This window comes from Eulemur rufifrons, chromosome 6 (assembly GCF_041146395.1).
Source record: "Eulemur rufifrons isolate Redbay chromosome 6, OSU_ERuf_1, whole genome shotgun sequence".
Classification (NCBI taxonomy): Eukaryota; Metazoa; Chordata; class Mammalia; order Primates; family Lemuridae; genus Eulemur; species Eulemur rufifrons.
Window position 1 is genome coordinate 66,777,580 of NC_090988.1, and position 22,180 is coordinate 66,799,759.

Sequence of the window (22,180 nt, forward strand, 5' to 3'; positions counted from 1 at the left end):
TTGTATCTCATATATAGCTAGTGGGAATGTAAAATGATACAGCCAGTCTAGAAAACAATTCAGCAGTTTCTTTAAAAACTAAATATTTACTTAACCATGTGACCCAGCAATCCCACTCCTAGACATTTACCCCAGAGAAATGAAACATTTGTCCACGTAAAAACTTGTACATGACTATTCATAGCAGCTTTATTTGTAATATGCAAAAACTGGAATCAGAATGTCCTACAATAGCTGAAACATCTGTGGCACATCTATACCATGAAATACAACTCAGTAATAAAAAGGAACTAACTACTGATACATACAGCAGCTTGGATGGATCCCAAGGCGTTATACTGAGTTGTTTTTCAAAAAACAACCAATCTGATAAAGGTCACAAATTACATGATCCTATAGCATTCTCAAAATAAAAAAACTGTAGAGAGGGAGAACTGATTAGTGGTTGCCAGGCGTTAGGCTGGTGGGGAGGGAGAGAATGTAGCTACAAAGAAATAGCATGAGGGAGATCTTTGTAGTGATGGAATAGTTCTGTATCATCATCACAATTGTGTTTACACAAATTGCGACTTGTGATAAAATGAAATAGAAGTATACACACACATTGTACCAATATCGGTTTCCTGGTTTTGATATTGTACTATAGTTATATAAGATGTAACCACTGGGGGAAACTGGATGAAGGGTAAATAGGGACTTCTCTACTGTCTTTGCAAATTCCTATGACTCTATAATTATCTCAAAGTAAAAAGTTAAAAAATGTGTTAGAAAGTTATAAATAACCAGATGTTTCTTTTGGGAGTATCTACCTTAGACGTACACAAACATTTTTTAACAATGATATCTCAAAGATCTGAGACCATGTGGCTAGTTATGTAATATAGCCTAGACTCAAACACCTGTCCAGGGCCCTTTCCAACCTAATCATCTCAGGACAAATCACCACCCACTGTGATAATAGGGGCTTTTTGTACAGAGGCTCCTTCCCTTGATTGGCCCTGGTGAAGGACTTTATTTTACACTAGATGCTCCTGCTGATGTACATGGCACTAAGCCATCAAATTAAATGCAAAGTAGTTCATGGTCAAAGATAAATCAAAACGTGATTCGGTCAACCAAACACGTGCCCAAGAATTTTCAGCTTCCAGGTAACCAATAATTTGGTACCATCCTGTAAATGGTCTCTTTCACTATTAAGGAGACAGCATGGTATGATGAAAGAGCATGGAATTTGGAGTCAGACAGACCTGGGTTTGACCACCGGTGACACCCCCTCACTAGGCTGTGTGACCTTAGACACACCACTCTCTTATCTATTGAACATCTGTTGGCAGTAGACACTATAAAATTCTAGAGCTTCAATGGTCCAGACACCATGGACCCCACCCTTAGAAGTTCTCAGTATTTGGGAGAAATGTGTGCTCTAAATGTCAAAAGACAAGAGCTGCTCTGGAGCAAAAGCGGGGTGTGTGTGGGAGGGGATGCAGGAGCCTGCAGGTGGAACACCCAGCACAGTCCTCACCCAGGTGCTCAATAAATGCTAGGCCTGCTCCTTTCCCACCTGCAATGCTGGTAGGAAGCAGGCAGCCTCCATAGAAGATATCACTAGTGGTTCCCAGAGCAGTGAAAGGGCCTCACAAGGTCAGCTAAGGTCTCCTCATCCCTTACCCTTGTTGCCATGCTATTCTTTGCTCCTCTGATGTAATTATCCACTTCCTTTATTTTTTTCATTTAAAAGCCTTCTCTTAAGTGTCTACTTTGTGTCAGTCCCATAGTAGGAGACAATATAAGGGAAGAAAGATAAGATATCATGAAAGTAAGTACATTGGTCAGGGTTCTCCAGAGAAACAGAACCAATAGGATAGATGGAGAGAAAGGGAGAGATTGTGATTTATTATAAGGAATTGGCTCACCTGATTATGAAAGCTGATAAGATCTGAAGTTGGCAAGCAGGAGACCCAGGAGAGCCAATGGTGCGGTTCCAGTCTGAAGGCTGGAAAAAAAAACTGCCATTCCAGCTTGAAGGCAGTCAGGCAGGAGGAATTCCCTTTTATTGGTGGGAGTGTCAGCTTTTTGTTCTTTTCAGGCCTTCAACTGATTGGATGAGCCCCCTACCCATACACATACACACACGCATGCACGCGCACAGGACGGAGGGCAATCTACTTAGTCTATTGATTGAAATGTTAAACTCATCCCAAACACCCTCACAGAATACCCAGGATAATGTTTAGCAAAATACCTGGGCGCCCTGTGGCCCATTCAAGTTGCCACGTAAAATTAAACACAGCCCCTTCCTTGGGGATCTCTGGTATAGAGCCATGTAGCACCCGCAGCTCTCAAATTCAGGCTTCCCTTCTGTCTTTTAAATTCAGCTGAGAATTCCTCATCCTCCTCCCTTCAGCCCCCACTTCCCAGCCTTCCAGCCTGTTCACAGCCCTGCCAGCTCAGGCTCTGCACTCCCTTTCCCTTTTGGTTCAGCCAAGAAGCACTCTCTCTCTCTCTGATACTTTTTTCTTTTTTAAAATCTGTCTTTAACTTTTATTTTACAATCTGTGGAACAGTTACAAGTATAGTACAAAGAACTTTTTTGTAAACCATTTGACACATAAATTGCCCATATGATGCCTTCGCCCAAACACTTTAAGATATAGTTTTTACAAACAGGGACATTCTCCTACATAATCACAATACAACCATCAAAAGTCAAAACCAGAACCTAATACTGCCATATTACTACAATAGAATTCTCAAACCCTGTTCAAGTTTCCCCACTTATCCCAATAATGTCCCCACCAGCAAAAGGATTCAGTTCAGGATCGTGGGATACATTTAGTTGTCATATCTAGAGCCTTCAATCTGTAAGAATTCCTGATGTCTTCCCTTGACTTTTAAAACACTGACACTTTTAAAGATTATAGGCCAGTTATTTTGTAAAATGTCCCACATTTTGGGTTTGTATGATGTTTCCATATGGTTAGATTTAGTTTATGCATCTGTGGCTGAAATACCACATAAGTGATGCTGTATTCTTCTCACTGCATCCTATCAGGCACCACATGGTTTCAGTTTAGCCCATTACTGATGACATTCACTTTGATCATTTGATTAAAATGGTTCCTGTCAAGCCTCTTTATCATAAAGGTACTCATTTCCCCTTTATATTTTACAAAACAAGTTTCTACAAGGAAGTACTTTAAAGCTATGTAACTATCCTATGTCTCATTAAATATTCTATTTATATCTGTACATACTCATGGTTTCCTATCTTATTCATTGAGTTATATAATCTGTTATTATTATTTATTTTGATACACAAATTATCCCAGATTTGGCCAGTGTGAGCCCTTTGAGCTGGCTCCTGTGTTCCTTTGATAGTGTCCCTATCATTGTTTAGATATTAATACTTCCTTACTTGCAGGCATAATGAGATGTTCCAGGCTCATCTTACACTTTTCTGTAAATCTAGCCATTTCTTCAAGGAGCCTCAGTTCCTTCGATTGGAAAATGGTTTTTAGAAACCAAGATCTGGGTGCCAAGTATGCTCATTGCTATTAGGGTGTTCGTGCCCAGGCCTCAGTGAACAGAGCTCTACACATATTTATATCTATAATTATTTCTATATCTACATATATAAAGGTAAATATTGAAAACCACAAGTTCACACCAATACCTGCAATTCTAATACAATAGTAACACAGTAACTCCCTTCTCCAACAGTGAGAGACCTAGCTGTCGTGATCTTTAATATATTTACTCATTCAATCAATCCCCCCATATGTAGCCTGTCTTCCATTGGGTGCACCCCCCACGTGGATGCCCTCCTCACCTCACTCAGGTTCTGACATCCAATGTTGACCACCACTGCTGTTCCCCCTCCCTCCCCCAAAACTTGACCCCCTTCTCATTCTGTCCTTGCCTCAACTGGTCTGTGTCATCACACCCACCCCATGGATGCCCTCCTTACCTGCAAGGGCCCATTCTCTTTATTGGGCGCTATCTTTATCCTAGTTGGGCTCCAACAGTGCAAGCTGGGCCACCCCTGTTGGGGGCACGCTCCTTACCCTACATTGCCTCTTTGGTACCCTTCCTCCTCCACCCCCCAACACACACGTCCAACACATGTGTGCCTTACTCAGACCCTCCTAATGGCTCTTGAACTGATTTCTTCAGAAAGGAAGAGAAAAGAGCCCCCAACTTTTCTTAACAGGCCACCCTATTGTCACTTCTCCCATTACCAGATCACCGGTCACACTTAGCTTCCCAGACTCATAGAGAAATACAAACCCACACGTCTGACACATCACATAGAAGTTTTAGACTGGAACAGCCCAAAAATACTGCTCCTCAGCTCAGGGTTGATGCAATAAGTGGTTTGTCATAGAACTTCAGCTACTGCAGATACCAGTTTCATTGCTTCTCTTTCCAGAGCACTCAGACACACACCTAGGTCCACATCCCAGAGCATCCACAAACCACCCTCAGAACACAATATACAAGTCCTGATCATTGTTTTTCAATATACTGCAGAGCATATGGAAATACTTCACAGCATATAAGGCAAAAAAAATCCCAAACACCTTTTCTCAAAAACATGGCCCTGCTTTAGCAACAGGTCTCCAACATGAAGCAATTCGGACATCCTATCAAATTACTTAAAACCAAACTTTGCTATAGAGTATTTTGCTTGATATTTTCTGTTTGACCACAGTCTAGTGTAGTTAGAGAAGCCACATAGACGGAAATTCTCAGTCCTGATTCCATCAATTACTAGATATGTGCTTACCCTGAACACCCATAGGACGGGAGTAATGATGTTTGCCACAAAGAGTGACCGTAAGGATTAAATGAGAGTGCACGTGTCCGAGCACTCTGGAGAGAACGTTAGTTTTACCACTATCGATCGTTATGTAATACTGCAGCGCAGGAAAGACGGACACTTAGCCTGACTGAGGATCTACTACGTGTTGGGCATTTTCTATCCATTTATGAGCCTGAGAGGGAGAAGTTTTGACCGTGGACTCTATTGTTCAGCTTTGAGGATGAAGAGGAGGAAATGGAGAGAGAACCACCGTGGAACTGGTATACGAAACAGAGGGAAAGGGCAGCCTGGGTCCCTCTCTGCCCAGCCAGCTCCCTCAGTGCCCACGGCCTCAGCAGACAGCACATCTGGCAGGGAGATCAGAAGGTGGTCCTGCAGCTCAGGTTCTGACCTGGGTAAGAAGGGAGGGATCAGAGATGCATAGAGTTTTAAAGCTGGAAAGGTCCTTAGAGATGACCTTTGGCCTTCTGTTTTTTTATTCTATAAAATGAAGGGCTAGAGTACTTGTCTGAGGACCTGAAGGGACCTTTGTGACCTAGCCAGGACTAGAATCCATGACTCCTGACCTTCAACCCCAAGCACTCCCGCCAGGTCAAAGATTCCCTGTCGGTGCTCTTTTAGAAATTGCCCACATTTATAAGTGGAGAGAATTAGAGACCCAGAGAGAGGGCAGGACTTACATTAACTCAAGTGAAAAGGTTAGCAAGAGATCCACACTCTCCCTCCTCTTGGCAACAAGGTCCTTGTGCTTGCTTTTCCGTGTCTACTGTAAGCCACACAGGAGGAACCCAGGCCTCACTGTGGCAGTCACCATGATGGAGCCCTCCCCCTCCAGGCACACATGTCATGGAGTGGGAGCTCATAGCATCTTGGGAAGGCTTTGGGAGGTAGCTTGTGGCAGGTGGCATGGGTTGGGTTTAGGGAAGATAGCCAAGAAGGAAGGAAAGAAGGTCACAATTATTGACCGCTTCCTGTCTGTCAAGCTTGATCATCTCGCCATAACTACCTCTAGGTAGGTTTTGTTTTAGCGATAGGGAAACTGAGGCTTTAAAAGTGAAGTAAAATAACAACAGCAATAATAGTAATATTTTTTCAAAGGGGAGGAGAGGGAAAGCTCTTCTTTGCAGAAAAATGCCAACTAATGAATGTAGACAGAATGAGAGCATCAGAAAATCACTACCTAACAAGAACGCTGCACTAACTACTTCTGGCAAGAATCATCAATGGATGTTGGAACACTGGGCAAAAGGCTGTTGTGGAACAGGATTTTCCACACAGCCTCCAGGTACCATCCCATGAAAATTACAAAGGGAAAAAGGTGCCTTTACAATGAAGAAATCTAAGGGATACCCCTTAATCAAATAAAAATCAAATATCAACCCCAGTAATAAGACAAACTGGTATCAGGAGCCTCCTGATGAGATGATGCACTAAGGACACACCACATAGACAAAGTGTCTAACCTGTATCTGATCATGACGCAACAATCAGACAAGTCTGCACTAAAGGACATTCTACAAAAAAAATCTATCCTGGATTTTTCAGAAATGGCAAAGTTATGAAAGGCAAAAAAATTGGAAGACTATTCCAGATTATAGACCTAAACATAAAACTGTAAAGCTTCAACTAGAAAACAGGAAAATATCTTTGTGCAGCCTTGGGGTAGGCAAAGATTTTGTGGACAGAACACAAAAAGTATTAACCATATGAGAAAAAAATGGTTAAATTGGACTTTATCAAAATTAACAGTTTCTGTTTATCAAAACACATTGTTAAGAACATGAATAGGCAAGCCACAGACTGGGAAAATTATTTACAGTACATATACCTGACAAAAAGCTTGTATCTACAACATAAAGAACTCCTACAAAACTACAATTTAAAAAAGAACAACCCAATAAAAAATACCCAAAACACTTAAACACTTCACAAAAAATGGCCAATAAGCATATGAAATGGTGTCCAACATCAGTCATCAGAGAAATATAAATTAAGACCACAATAAGGTGCAATTTCCTACCCACTAGAATAGTCAAAATACAGAAAATCAACACCACCAAATGTTGGCAAGGATGGGGAGCAACTGAAACATTCATACATTGTTACTGGAACATTCATACATTGTTAATAGGAGTGTAAAATGGTACGACTACTTTGAAGAACTGTTTTATAGTTTCTTATAAAGTTAAATACACATTTAGCCTATGCCTTATTCACCACTAGGTATTTATCCAAGAATAGAAACATGACTATGAACACACATATAAAAATATTTATAATAACTAAAAATTAGAAATAACTCAAATGTCTATCCAAGATAATAGATAAACAAATTTCAGTACATATATTTTTCTACAGTGGAATACTGCTTATAATAAAAGGGAACAAATTATTGCTAGACCTAACAGATGAATCTCAAAAACATTATGCTTAAAAAAAACCCTAAGATGCAATTTTATTCTATTATATTGAACAAAAGAGGACAGACATACAAATAGTACGTTCTATTTATATGAAGTACAAGAACTGGCAACACTTGTCTCTGGGGATAGAAGCTGGAAAGTGGGCTATGGGGTGAAGGATAGGGTCGGGTAGGAATTAATTGAATTTCCGGACATATGGAAATGTTCTATATTGTTTTGGATGGTGGTAACACAGATGTCTGCAATTGTCAAAGCTCATCACATTGAACACTTAATATCCATACATTTTATTGTATGCAAATTATACCTCAATTTAAAAAAAGACTACCCAGATTTTGAAAGTTGGTAAACTGTTCTGGATTAAAGAAGACTAAAGAGACAAACTGCTAAGTGTAATATACAATCATCGATTAGATCCCCAACAGGAGGGAGGAAAGGCTAAAATAGGCATTATTGCAACAATTGGGAAAATCCAACTATGGGTTATATATTAATGTATCAATGTTAAATTTTCTGAGTGTGAGAATTGTATTGTGAGTCTGTAGGAGAATGTCCCTGTTCTAAAGAGATACATGTGGAAGTATTTAGAGCTGAAGTGTTGCAATTGACTCTCAAATGGTTCAGGAAAAAATATAAATATAAAGCAAATGTGGCAAAATGTCAACAACCAGTGAATCTAGGTATATGGAGATTCACTATGGTGTTTGCAACTTTTCTGTAGGCTTGAACATTTTCAAAATAAAAAGTTGGAGGTAGAAAAAGTAAAGAAAAAATTAAATATTAAAATTTTTAGTAATAAACTAATGAGAAATATGCAAGTTTAATGTAAAGAAACTCCTGAAGATTACTGAGGTCTATAACACATGACTTGAATAAACAGAGAGCTGTACTTTATTTATTGGTGGGAAGGCTCTAAATGGAAGTGGGATGGGGCTAAAAAATAAAGTGCCTCACCCAGGGTCAAGGTCACACATGAGGCTATGGTAGACCCTTTCCCCATGAGTGATTGTGTGAGTTAAGCCAGTGCTTCTCAAACTTTCACTGGCATCACAATTCCCTGTGGCAGTTTGGTAAAATGCAGATTCCCTTCCCTTGATTTTGCAGGTCTGTGTGAGGCCTGAGATACTACATTTTTAATAAGTTATATTCCCACCAGGTGATTTTTTGAAATTATTCCCAGACCACACTCCAAGAAATGCTGCTCTAAGAGAATCTGCTTGGAGTCTGGAGGTTCGGAGAGAAGCAGAAAGGAGCAGGTGACTCCCAAGGTACGTGCATATAAATTCCTGGAAAAATATGCAAATGACATTGTTAGCCTCTGAGAAGAGGGCTGGAAGGTCTGGTGTAAGAGTGAGACTTATGTCTATATTTTTTAAAAAATTGTTCAATATTTTTTCACCTTAAGCATGTACTACTATTTCAATTAGGAAAAATAATATTAAAATAAGAAAAAAGAGATAATGAATTTAAAGAGCTTATTAGCACATTGATTAACAAACTGTAGGTGGTCAATAGGTAAAAATTCCTTTCTTTTTTGTCCTCCACCCAAACATTTACCATCCCTTTACCTCCCTCATTTCCTCTCCACCAGCAGTATTCCCACTGATACATTCAATCAATAAATAGTGATATAGTGAATATCGTGCACTAGGCTCTGTTCTAACGCTATAGCTGCGCACACAAAACACAGTCCCTGCCTGCAAGGAGCTTACCTCCTAGCACTCTCCCATCCCCGCCTGGCACATTTTGATTTATTACCTCCTGCCTCCATAGCTTTATACAGGCCATCCCTGCACAGAAACTTAAAGTACCTTCTCCTACTCTACTCCTTCGGAATTGGACCGAAATTCTCCCTGAAACCCTCCCTCCCTACTTGATGTTCACAGGAGAGAGGCTTGGTAGAGCCTTGGACCAGGTTCCTGCTGCCCTCTGGTGGGACTCCCTGGTGGCTCAAGGGCCGGTGCTCTGGAGACCTTTTCTCTAGGGCCTGGCTCTGCTGCTTGGCATCTGCTGCCCCTTGGGTGGGCCAGGCCCAGGGGATCTGGGCACCCAGGGCATACTGGCTTCCCTGCACCCTGGGGCTCAGAGCCACCATTGTTGTGACCTCAGTCTGAGCCAGAATGTCCCTAAAGGCCACTGTCTTTGTGGAGGCAGTGCTATATGGGAGGGTAAGTAGTACTACTGCCCTGGGCAGGGGGTGAGACACCAAGTGAAATACCTGTAATACAATTCTCTTAGTGTTTCTTTTATTCTGTGTTTTTATCTTATGCCAAAAGCAATTTGTACTCTTACAGAAACATCAGAAAATAGAGACATGCAAAAGAAAGATTCAAACAACTCCCATAATCCTACCTAGAGACAATTTCTGCTCATACCTGGAGCAGGAATGGAGAGGAAGGCTGGACTCTAGTCTTCACCACCCTCTCACTGTGTGACCCTGAGCAAGTCCCTTCTCGGAGTCTCAGTTTACTCGTACACAGTTTGAACGCTTCATTAACGTGCTGACGGGGCTCCTCTGCGATTGTAAGTCAGTGGCCCCACATCCCCGCTGCACATCGGGATTAACAGGAGAGGCTTTTAAAAATAGAGATGCCTGGTTTCTCCAGCTCCCGTTCCTAACAGGTCTCTGCTTTCCAGAGCGGATCTCAGGAATCGATATTTTTAAAAGCCGCCTGGGAGAATCCCAATGAATCCCTCCTGGTTGAGAAGCATTGGTGGGTATCTTTCTAGATGTATGTTTGTGCGTAAACTTTCTTTACAAAAATGGAATCGTTGTTTGCATTTCATACCTTTATTTAAGCAGCCCACTAATCAAACTCTTGGGCAGTTCCAACTTTCTACATTACAAATATTGAAAAGCAGTAAAAGTAGGCTAAAACCAAATTGTAAATAATTTGGGAAAACTCCTGAAAAGTTCTGAAAATGGACCAAAATGCTTAAAAACTCTTAAAGGATTGAATATTGCTTGATGAAGCATGAAAATGTCCAAGGCTACAGAAAAAAAAAATTATCAACTAGAGAATATTCATTTTCAATCAAATCACTGTTCCAATCAAAATGTTATACTCATAAGAATGCTTTCAGAAAAATTACTTTCATCCCAATCATATGTCTCTGTGGCAGCCTGCAAGAGATTCCTTCCAGCTCCCCAGTGTCCTCAGAAGAGGTTTGAGACCCCTACTCACAGCAGTTCTACCTGTGAAATAAACATCAGACCAACTGCTGGGCATGTACCCAGCAAGTACTTGCTGGTTCTCTCATGTGCCAGGCTCTGTGCTGGGCACTGGGAGTGTGAGGCAACCAAGACAACGTCTGCCATCTTCCCAGGGGCTCCCAGTCCAGTCTAGTGGGGCAGACAGATACATCCACATGTAATTCCATTACAGGTTGAGACGAGTTGGGAACCAGGAGTCTTGGCAAATGGGGAGAAGCAGGCAAAAGCTTCTGCCCTGTCCTTCCGGCAGCCATGCGGCTATGAAAACACAGCCTTCTCCTCCTTAGCAAAATGTTCTAGGTGCTTTTGCCATGAAACAGATTGCCCAAAACCTAGTGGCTTAAAACAATCATTTGATGATGCTCAAGGATTCTGTAGGTCAAGAATTCAGCTAGATCACATGTACTCACCAGAAAATTGGTTTCCCTGATCATCACCTAAATACAAATCTGGGAACGACACCAATTGGACATCAGACTGAGGTGGGGGGTGGGGGAAGGGATGGGGTATGCCTACACAATGAGTGCATTGCGCACCGTTTGGGGAGTGGTAACACTTGAAGGTGCTGACTCGGGAAGGGGGGGTGGGGAAAAAATATGAAACTATTGTTTTTAACTTGCACTGTTCACTTAATAATTTATCATGAATATTTCCCATATTATTTCATATCACTGTACAAGAAATAATGTATACATTATGAGGACATACTGTATCTAACAAGATATACTGTTAGAAAAAAAAATAATAATAATTAGTAGTGTACCCTGAAAAAAAAATAAATAAATAAAAGGAGTTTTCAAAAAAAAAAAAAAAAAAAAAAAGAATTCAGCTAGGGCACTACAGGAATGGCTTTTCTCTACTCCAAAATGTCTGGGATCTCAGCGAGGAAGATTCAGTGGCTGGTGACTCAGGGCTGGAGCAGGAGTCACGTGGAGGTGTCTTCACTCATGAGTCTGGTGGTTAGTACTGGCTGTTGTCTGGGACCTCCGCTGTGGCTGTTTTCAGAGCTCCTACCCATGTCCTGGGCTTCCTCACAGCATGGAGGCCTTGGAGTTGGCCTTCTTGCATGGCAGCTCAGGACCCCGTGCATGAGCGTCCCAGGCAACACGGCCTTTTCTGCCCTGGCCTGGGAATTCCTCAAGTGTCACTTCAGCTGAATTCTACTAGTTACAAGCAAGCCACAAGCCTGCCAGATTGATTGGGAGGGGAGTTAGACTCTACCTCTTGATTGGAGGGTATAAGGTTCTAAGAAGGACAAGTGGGACAGATTTGGTTGTGGCCATCTTTGAAAAATACAGTCTGTCACACCCAGGGTGGACCCAGGCATACCATTCACTGCAAGTCTAGGGGAGCAGGTCGGAGAGGGGCCCGGCTAGGTGGGATGGAGGTAGGATGAGAAGGAAACTGGACTCTTCTATCCTTAGGTGATTTCATGTGACTGTGGCCTCCATTTCTGCTCCTCCATGATGACTTTCTATCTCCAGCCCACATCTTCTAAGCTTTTGACCATCCAACTGCCTGCCTAGTTTACCGTTCTGTGCCCCGGTTTCTTCTGAAAAATAGAGATGCTAATATTGTCTCCCTCACAGAGTGACTGTGAGGATTAAATGAGATAATACAGTAGGCCCTTTTATCCTCGGGGATAAAGATCCCCAGTGCACACTTGAAAGTATGGACAGTACCGAACCCTGTATAGACTATGTTTTTTCCTTCATATACATATCTACAATAAAGTTTAATTTATAAGATAGGCACAGTAAGAGATTAACAATAATAATAATAAAATAGGACAATTATAACAATATACTATAAAACAGTTACTTAGGCTGGGTGCGGTAGCCCAGGCCTGTAATCTCAGCACTTTAGAAGGCCACGGCAGGAGGATCACTTGAGGCCAGGAGTTCAAGGTTGCAGGGAGCTATGATCAGACCACTGCACTCCAGCCTGGGCAACAGAGCAAGACCCTATCTCAAAAAAACAAAAACTTAAAATTTATGAATTGTTTATTTCTAGACCTTTCCATTTAATATTTTCAGACCTCAGTTGACCTCGAGTAACTGAAACCACAGAAAGGGAAGCCACAAATGAGGTGGGGGGGACTATAATACTTACAGAGTACTCAATGCCTGGCATATGTGAGTGCTCAGGAAGTGTTACTATTTGTCACCTCTACTTGGACATCTTAAAGACATTTGAAACTCAACATACCCAAAACTGAACTCAGAGTATCCTGCCTGGGCTTGCCCCTCCCTCAGAGTCCCCGTCTCAGTGAGTGGCTGCCGTCCTTCCTTCTGCCCATGCCTGAGGCCTGGCAGCCATCTTTCATACCTCTCTCTCTCACTTCCCTATAACCTAACCCCAACTCTTGGCAAATTTACTTTCTAGATATTTCTCTACCCCAATACCCTCATCCAAGCTTCAGTAACCTCTCCTTTGGACTCTGGCCATGGCCTCCTTACTGGTCTCCGACGTCCACTAGGCCCAGTTCCCCTTCCACACACCCTCACCAGTCTTCAACAGCTGACAGCCACCATAAAGCTGATGTGGTTACTCCCCCTGATTAAACCCTTTACTGGTTCCCTGTTGCTCTAAAGAAAAGACAGTTTCTTTACAAGGCCTGCACTAATGAACTTGCTCCCTCCCTGCTCCTCCTCAGCCTGCCTTGCCCCCCACGCTCCCCAGCTCCCTCTGCCGCGGCCCTGCCACCCCTGCTTCCCTCAACATGCTCCGGAGCCACTTCCTCAGGGAGGCCTTCCCTGCTCCCTTCCATGGGACTCCAGCAGCCAACCATGGCAGGCTCTCGTAGCACCAGGCACATCTTCATAGCACTCGTTATCTTTCTTTGGTGATTATTTGATGAATATCTTTCTCCTCCAAAACCCTGTAGCCTCCATGAGGGCAGGGACTATGTCTGGTTTTGCTTACTAATTTTGTATCCCAAAGCCTAAAGTAATAGTTCCTGACACATAATTCAACAAGTATTTGTTGATTAGTTGTTTGGATGGATGGGTAGCTGGGGGAGAGAGGACAGGACAAAGGCCAGGGCCACTGTTAAGTGTTTAGAGAATATTGCTGAATGAAGAAACAGGCAGGTTGGGTAGAGCCCAGAAGATGATTCAGACACACCTGATTTTCCATCCTTCAGGCAGAACAAGGCCAGAGAGGAATCTGTCAGGATGTAGAAAAAAGTGACTCAGCCGGGATTGGAAACACTCATCCTCACTGCCCCAGGGCCTCTCTTTTGGGGTGTTTGAGACTTGTATAGTGTCACCTGCTTCCAGAACGTAGTGTGGCATAGTTGTAGGGGCTTGGAGTTTGCCTGGTCCAACCTCCTTCTTTTCCAGATAAGGATCAGTCAGGCAGTGAGACTTGTCAAAGTATACAGAGCACGGACGGGTGGGGCGGGGAGTGCAGTGGGAGGGAGGCCACAGGGCTTAGGCACAGACACACCTGGGTTCCAGCCTGGCTCTGCTGTTTGCAGGCTCCTGGTCCCCAGGGCCTTCCCCTAGGGGTCTGGGAAGTGTAAGTCTCATCTTACACTATGTCTAGCCGACCACACCCCATAACCCCCTTCAGCTTCCTCAGTGATTCTCCTGCCATGCACTCTGGCCCTGTCAGTGTCCCCCAGGCTGACTGTGTCTTCCCTTTCCAGCCCCCACCCATTCTTCATCTTGCTTTGGAAGTCAGAGAACTGTCCTGGATGCAGTCCTTCCACAGGGTTGAAGTCCTTCCACAGACACTTTGAAGGTGTCTGGGGAAAATTGGAAGAAATAAGTCCTTTTCTTTTCTTCCTTCCTTCCCTCTCTCTTTCTTTCCTTCTTTCTTTTTCTTTCTTTCTTTCTGACAGGGTCTCACTCTATCACCCGGGCTAGAGTGCAGTGGCATCATCACAGCTCACTGCAACCTCCAACTCCTGGGCTCACGCAATCCGCCTGCCTCAGCCTCCCGAGCAGCTGGGACTACAGGTGGACGCCACCACGCCCAACTACATTGTTCTACTTTGGGTCGAGGTGGAGTTTCACTCTTGTTCAGGCTGGTCTAAAACTCCTGACCTGAAGCAATCCTCCTTCCTCGGCCTCCCAAAATGAAGTCCTTCTGTTTCTAAAGTCTAGTGTCCAGCCTGTGTGGCCTCAAATTGGCCATGTGACCTTGGGCAAGGGACTTTACATCCATTTTACAAGGGGAAACTGAGGCAAAGAGAAGTTTAATAATTTCTACAGTACTGGTTGGTTATGAGGTGCAGATGAGTTTTTGCAGGTGGAAGAGTTTGTCATCTGTAACTCCTCGATCATGAGTCAGAGGTGGTTAGTGCATCTCAGGGTGCTTTCCATAAATAACATTAATAACACTTCGGTTAGTATAGGGCTTAACAGTTTACAATAATAATCATGCCCTTTAAATCTTTGTGACTGTATTATTAACACGTTTATTAGTGTAGGCACTCAAAGTGCCAGACCCTCCAGGAAATGTATGTGCCTCTCCAATGACAGGATTTCAGGCACTGTGCCAAGTTAGCTGGAGAGAGATGGGGCAAGGGGGAGGCTCTGATAACCCTCAAGGGCATCTGATCAGTCGTCCTTGAAGACCAGTCTTGCCCCAGTCTTTGAACCAAAGCCATGTGGGTGGAGTGTGAGGGCCAGTGCTGGTGACCCATGTGGAGAGGATCCCAGAGCCGTAGAAGGTGCCCTTTCCCTGGACTGTAAGGGTAGATGCTGGCAGAGGGGGGCCCCCCCACACACCTCCAGCCCAGACCGTGTCTCTGTCCCAAGTTCTCCCCATTAGGTATGGCATTCTAGGTTCATGGCACCCCCATGTGGGCACCACAAAGGCAACCCAGGAGTCCCAATGTCCAGCCTGTCGGTCAGGCCTGAGTGGAGAAGGGCACAGCCCCCAAGCAGCCTCTCCCCACTCTGATGCCCCCAGCCCTGCTCACCCTCAGGCACACTGACTGCCAGAACGGAAGACGACCGTCCCCTGGCAGAGATATCATGCTTTCTACTTTTCCAAGTTGTTTTTTCTATTCTAGCTCTTTCCTCTCACAAGTCCTGTGAAGTAGGCTTCCTGTTAGACCCACTAGACAGATGAGGAACTACTGCCCAGCAGTAAAACCAAACTCCTCTTGCGTGGTGACTTCCTGTCCCCAGAGGAGCTCAAGCGGAACCTGAGCAGCCACCTGAGAGTGGCGAGCCCAGCTCAAACACAGACAGCGGCCTGGGCCTGTGCAGCCGCTCCTGTGCCCCAGCCCTCATCTGCTCCCTTTCTTCTTCGTTCCTTGGCCCAGGTCCTGCTTGTGCCCACCCAGGCTCAAGAGAGCAGCCTGCCATTCCCCGGCCCTGCTGGTCCTTCCCAGCAGCAGAAAGCTCTGGTCTGTGGCACCACGGTGCACAGAGCCTTCCTGTCTCCTACCACTGACAGGACAGTCTAGCAGCTGCGCCTGGTACCTGGGCCCTCTGGGAGATGAACTAACTCCTTTCCCAGACTTTCCTCTCACTGCTGGAGTTCACCAGCCAACTCTCATGATCACTGGTCTCTCACACTACACACTCTCCTGCCTCCAAACCTATCTCCCTCTGTTCCCTCCTCGTAGAGTGCCCTTTTCCTGAAGCCCGTCCCCTCCCCACTTGCCCAACTTGTCCTTCAAGATCCAGCTAAATAACCATCTCCTCTGTGAAGCCTTCCCAAATTCTCTGATTTTCCCCTAATACCTTATCTTCACTTTCTTCTGAAGCTAATTTCTTGTGAGGTTTGGATACTTAACGAATAATATGCCACCACCCCACTCTACCAACACACACACAAACACACTAGTCTATACGCCTCTTAAGGTACAGAATCAGGTGTGAGCCATCGTATTAGCATCTGGCATAGCACCTTGCCCATAGCAGGCACTCAGTGAGTGTGCTGAATGAATTAGCAATGAATCCAGACCCTAAACTGCTGTTCACTGAAGAGTGCTTGTCACTAAAGTGCTCAATAAATACTTGCTGAGTGAATGAACTGCTTTTATAATTCTAGAGCTCACAGAGACTTTTTAAATGAATTATGTTGGACATACAAAAAGATACAGAGAATATAACAAAAACCTCCCACCTAGCTTATGAAATAAAACATTACAGACACAGTTGAAACTCCCCGTGTATGTGGCCCTGCCCAACCCTGCTCACCTCCTCCCAGGAAAGGGACCACAGTCCTGTTTTGGAGGCTTAGCTGTTACATTATATGTACCTTCAGAGTGGCAGGTAATAATGTAAGAAGCAGTGTGCCTACAGGTGAGGCTGAGGCACTGGAAAAAGCTCTAGCTTGGAGCTGAAAGACAACTTTCATCCCTAACTTAAGAGAACTTTAATTTTTACTTATAGGTAACAAAATTAGAGCAGCAATATAAAAGAGAACAGTGCCTACTACTGGGGATTTTAAATATTAATTTTTCTAATGGATATATTTTCACACATTAGGAATTAGCTAAAATGTTAATTTTTAAGTTGATTTGTCTAGAATAACATGAATCTTTATTTGCACTTTTCTCAAAAAAAAAAAACCAAAAAACCCAAGCCCGAGGAAAAGGACCGTAAGCCAAGTTAAGGTCTAGTGATAGGAACAGGAACACTAGACGTCCTAGTGGCCTTAGTTTGAGTCTCCAAGTTAATTACCTTTTCGGAGCCTCAATTTCCTCATCTTTAAAATAAAGGTAATTTTTAAAAAATTAATGAATTCATGCCCAGATTTCAAAAAAAAAATCTGGAGTCAGCTTTTTGGGAAGTTGTGAAAATAACAGAAATAATAAAGTGCTTTTTACATATAAAAAGCTGCAGGGCTAGGCATCGTGGCTCACATCTGTAATCCCAGCACTTTGGGAAGTTGAAGTGTGAGGATCACTTGAGGCCAGGAGTTCGAGACCAACCTGGGCAACATAGCAAGACTCTGTCTCTACAAAAACTTAAAAAGAAAAATTAGCTGGGCATGGTGGTGCACACCTGTAGTCTGAGCCACTCAGGAGGCCAAGGCAGGAGGACTGCTTGAGCCCCGGAGTTCCAGACTGCAGTGAGCTCTGATTGGGCCATTGCACTCCAGCGTAGGCAACAGAGCAAGAACCTGTCTAAGGGGAATAAAAAAAAAAAAGCTAGGTAACATTAGCATCACCAGCAATACACGCCACCTAGTAGCTAAGAAAGAGTAACTGCATCTCAATGCAATTCAAATCCTGTAATGTGTATATATATAGCAGGGATCACAATTCAGATCCTTACAAGGATTACTGCATTTGAGGAAAACCTGTAACATAAACAAAAAGGAACTCAGAGAAAACAGACCATGGAGGGGCAGAAAAATATTATCATTAACATATCCAAAGATGATTAGATATTACATCGATGAAAAAACAGGTTTCTATACAAAAGAACATCCAGGGGCCGGGTGTGGTGGCTCATGCCTGTAATCCTAGCACTCTGGGAGGCCAAGGCGGGTGGATCGTTTGAACTCAGGAGTTCGAGACCAGCCTGAGCAAGAGCGAGACCCCTGTCTCTACTAAAAATAGAAAGAAATTATATGGACGACTAAAATATATATATAGAAAAAATTAGCCGGGCATGGTGGTGCATGCCTGTAGTCCCAGCTACTCGGGAGGCTGAGGCAAGAGGATCACTTGAGCCCAGGAGTTTGAGGTTGCTGTGAGCTAGGCTGAGGCCTGGGCAACAGAGTGAGACTCTGTCTCAAAAAAAAAAAAAAAGAATATCCAGGGAACAAAGATAATCTCTGAGCAGTGGTGTGCTGTTGCTGGCTTGTATGGGCTACTAAGAGCCAACTGTTAAATTTTCAGGAATTCTGCAAGCCAGTTAAACACAGGCACTATTGAAAACTCAATTACATAAACTCACAGGTAAATAAACTATATTCGAAACAAGTGTAATAAATACTCAAAATTCATCACTTCCTAATTATTTCATACCATTTAACTATTCTATGTGGTCTTGAAGTCGTTTATGTCCATTATATCTGTATAGAGGGAATACTATGTAATGGTCTGCTAATTAGCATCTCTTCCCAATGCCATGTTGAAATATCCCATTCGTAACTCAAAATCAGCCATGGTCGGAGTTTTCTGCAGAAATAGATAAATACTACAAATCAGAGTTATTGTTGTTATTTTTCCCCAGAGAGCCAGCTGTTAAACATTTACCAACAGACTGGCTCTGGGAAATTAAAAATATGAAGGTAAAATGAAAAATTTAACAAGATTGGAAGATAAAGTTGAAACCTCCTAGAAAGTAGGAAAAGAGATGGACAGTCAGTGGTAAAAGATGAGAAAATTAGAAGGTCAGTCCAGAAAGTCTAATGTGCAGATATCAAGGAGTTCCAGAAAGAGAGCATACAAAATAGTAGGGAAGAAATTTTTAATAGAACAATTCAAGAAAATTTCCCAGAACTGCAAGATAATTTTGAGACTGAAATAATTTACTGAGTACCTTGCAGAACAAATGAAAAAAAAAAGTAAGATATTATTGCAAATTTCAGAGCATTAAGCAACAATGAGTGATCCTAAAAGCATCAAGCCAAAAAAAGAAAATTCAAACAAACAAAAAAACAGGGTACAAAGGAGTGGGAATCAAAATGACTTCTCGGCAACAGCAGTCTGCTTGTTTTTAAAGCTAGAAACAATAAGCACTGCTAAAAATTTTTAGGGCAAATTATTTGCAATCTAAAATCTATTCCCAGTCAAATACCCTATCAGTCAACAGTAAGAGTTGAAAAAAGACATTTTCCAAGATCTCAAAAATGTTTTTTTATGACTCAAGGGATGGATGACATTTGGAAAACAAAAACAAAAAAATGTTTTTCATCCCTTATGCACCTTCCTTTAACAATTCTTTATTGAGTACCTCCCTACTATGTGCCAGTTATTATTCTAAGTACTAAGGATACAGCAGTGAGCAAACAAGGTCTCTGCTCTAATGGGGTTTATTTATAATCTGAAAAGAAGAGGAAGGCAGTAACAATCAAAAATATAACATGTGGCTACTCTGAAGAAAAACAGCAGGATTGGGGGATGGGGTGCTGGTGAGAGGGTGCTTTTTTAGGCAGTGTGGCTTGGGAGGCCATCTCTGTGAGGCTACATTTGAACAGAGACCTAACTGAAGGAGCATGCCCTGTGGAGTTCAGGGGCAAGGCCTTCCAGGCAGGACCCGACCAAGGCGTGTGTAAAAGGCTAATGCGACTAGGAAGGTGATCAGGGATGAAAGCAGAGAGGGAGCTGGAAGAGACCAGCGCGCAAAAGCCCTTTGTACTGGACACTTTGCATTTGTCCCTTTAGGTTCACTCTCTATCCGGCTCTGCTGCCTGGGAAGCTGATGTTTGTGGACCACATCAACAAGCTCCCCTGACCTCAGCCTTCTGGTGAGATTTGGCCAATGGGAGGCACTGGCAAGACATCAGTGCAAGAGGAGAATCTCTACTGAGAGTCACAGCTCTGTCAAGTGGCCCCCACCAGCTTTTGGGTCCAGCCCCCCACCCCAACCAGGGCTGGGAATGCCTAATGCCTGATGCCTCCCCGTGGTGCTAGCTTCAGGGAACCACAGTGCAGTGTGCCTTGGGGTTTCCCTAAACCCTACTTACACCTTTATGGAGTTCCTTTAATAAACACTCTTCAGATTCCTCAGCTTGAGTGTGCCACCCATTTGTTTCCTGCCAGGGTCCTCACTGACACTCTTTCCAAGATAAAGTTTTTAGATTTTGTTCTGAAAGAGGTGGGAAGCCACTGGTTTTTGAGCCTATTGGACACAACGTGACTTACATTTTTAAAATATCACCCAGGACACTAGGTATAGAAAAGACCCTGGGGGGGGAAGGGTGAGAAAAGAGAACAGTTACATTTTCCAACAGTAAGGGTAAGAGGTGGTGAGTTGACTGGGGCGGCTGTAGTAGAGGTGGTAAGTGGTGAAATTGTAGGTGCATTGTAGGTAGAGCCAGGAGGGGTTGGCGATCAACTGGGTATGTTGTGTTAAGAGGAAAAAGGGAAGGAAGACTCGGGTTTTCAGTCTGAGGACAAATTTTAAGTTGCCATTTACTAAGATAGAGATATCTGGGAAACAGCAGGTTTGGGCCACAAAGTGCTGGGATAAATAAAGCTCAGGTCTTTATTAGAGATCCAAGCAGGGATGTGGAATAGGCGGTTGCACATCTAAGGCTGGAGTTCAGGGCAAGTCTGCACTGGAAGGTATGTATTTGCGTGTAGTAACCTTAAATATAGCATTTAAAGCCACAGACTAGATGAAGTTACCTACCAGTGGGTATGAACAGAAGTGAGGTCCAAGGATTCAGACCTTCTTAGGGAACTACTACAGGATATGTTTCACTAAAAGGGAGAAAACAAAGAAGGAGAAAGACATGTAATGAGGAAAAGAAGAAAAATCTGAAACTGGAGGCAGAAAGAATCCCTGCACAGATGAACAGAGCCCAGAACTACAGGTCTCAAAAGTAACCTGTCTAAACTGGAGCTGGAGGATGAAGCATCTTGGGAGGGATATCACCAAGAAAAAAACAAAAAGCGTAAAATCGTTTGAACATACTGAGATTTAAACTATGGCTCAAAGTTTGGGGATGAATTTGAAATAGGAATACAGAACACCAAGCAGATGGAAAAACTACTAACATTTTATGTAAATGTTAACAAAAATGTAAATATAGAATTACATCAACATATTATATATAGCAGTCATAGAAATATAGACTATTGATTTAACCATAAACAATCACATAATTATGAGGATGCCAGAGGAAGTGGTATAAGAAAATTAAAAACCAAGACATCATGGTATAAGAATGTTTTAGGGCAATTCCACTTCTAGGTATACATATACCCGAAAGAACTGAAAACAGGTTCTCAAATAAGTACACGTACACGTACACGTACACAAAGGTTCATAGCAGCACTATTCAAAATAGCTAAAGGGTGGAAACAACCCAAATATCCATCAACTAATGAATGCACAAATTGTGGCATGCACACACATGGAATATTATTCAACCATAAAAAGGAGTGAAGTACTGATTCGTGCTACAGTGTTAATGAACTGCAAAAGCACTATGCTAAGTGAAAGAAGCCAGACACAAAAGGTCACATGTTGTGTGATCCTATTTGTATGAAATATCCAGAATAGGAAAATCCATAGAAACAGAAAGCAGATTAGTGGTTGCAGGGGTCTGAGGGGAGGGAAAAATGGAGTAACTGCTTATTGAGTATGGGGTTTTTGCTTTGGGGTGATGAAATGATTTGGAACTAGACAGAGGTGGTGGTTACAAAGTATTATGAATGAACTAAATGCCACTGAATCATTCACTTTAAAATCGGGAATTTTATGTTATGTGAATTTCACCTTAATTTTAAAAAAGAATGTTATTTAGAAATAAGGCATATTATATCCTAAAAAAAAAACAGCTATGAGTTTAAAGTGGTTACCCTCATCTTTAGGAAGGTAGGGCTGCAAAAGGGAAGAAACCGTTGTTTTTGGGTTTTTGGAGACAGAGTCTCACTCTGTCACCCTGGCTAGAGTGCAGTGGTGTCATCATACGTTATTGCAGTCTCAAACTCCTGGGCTCAAGCTATCCTCCTGCCTCGGCCTCCAAGTAGCTGGGACTACAAGTATGCGCCACCATGCCCGACTAAATTTTCTATTTTTTGTAGAGACAGGGTCTCACTCTTGCTCAGGCTGGTCTCAAACTCCTAAC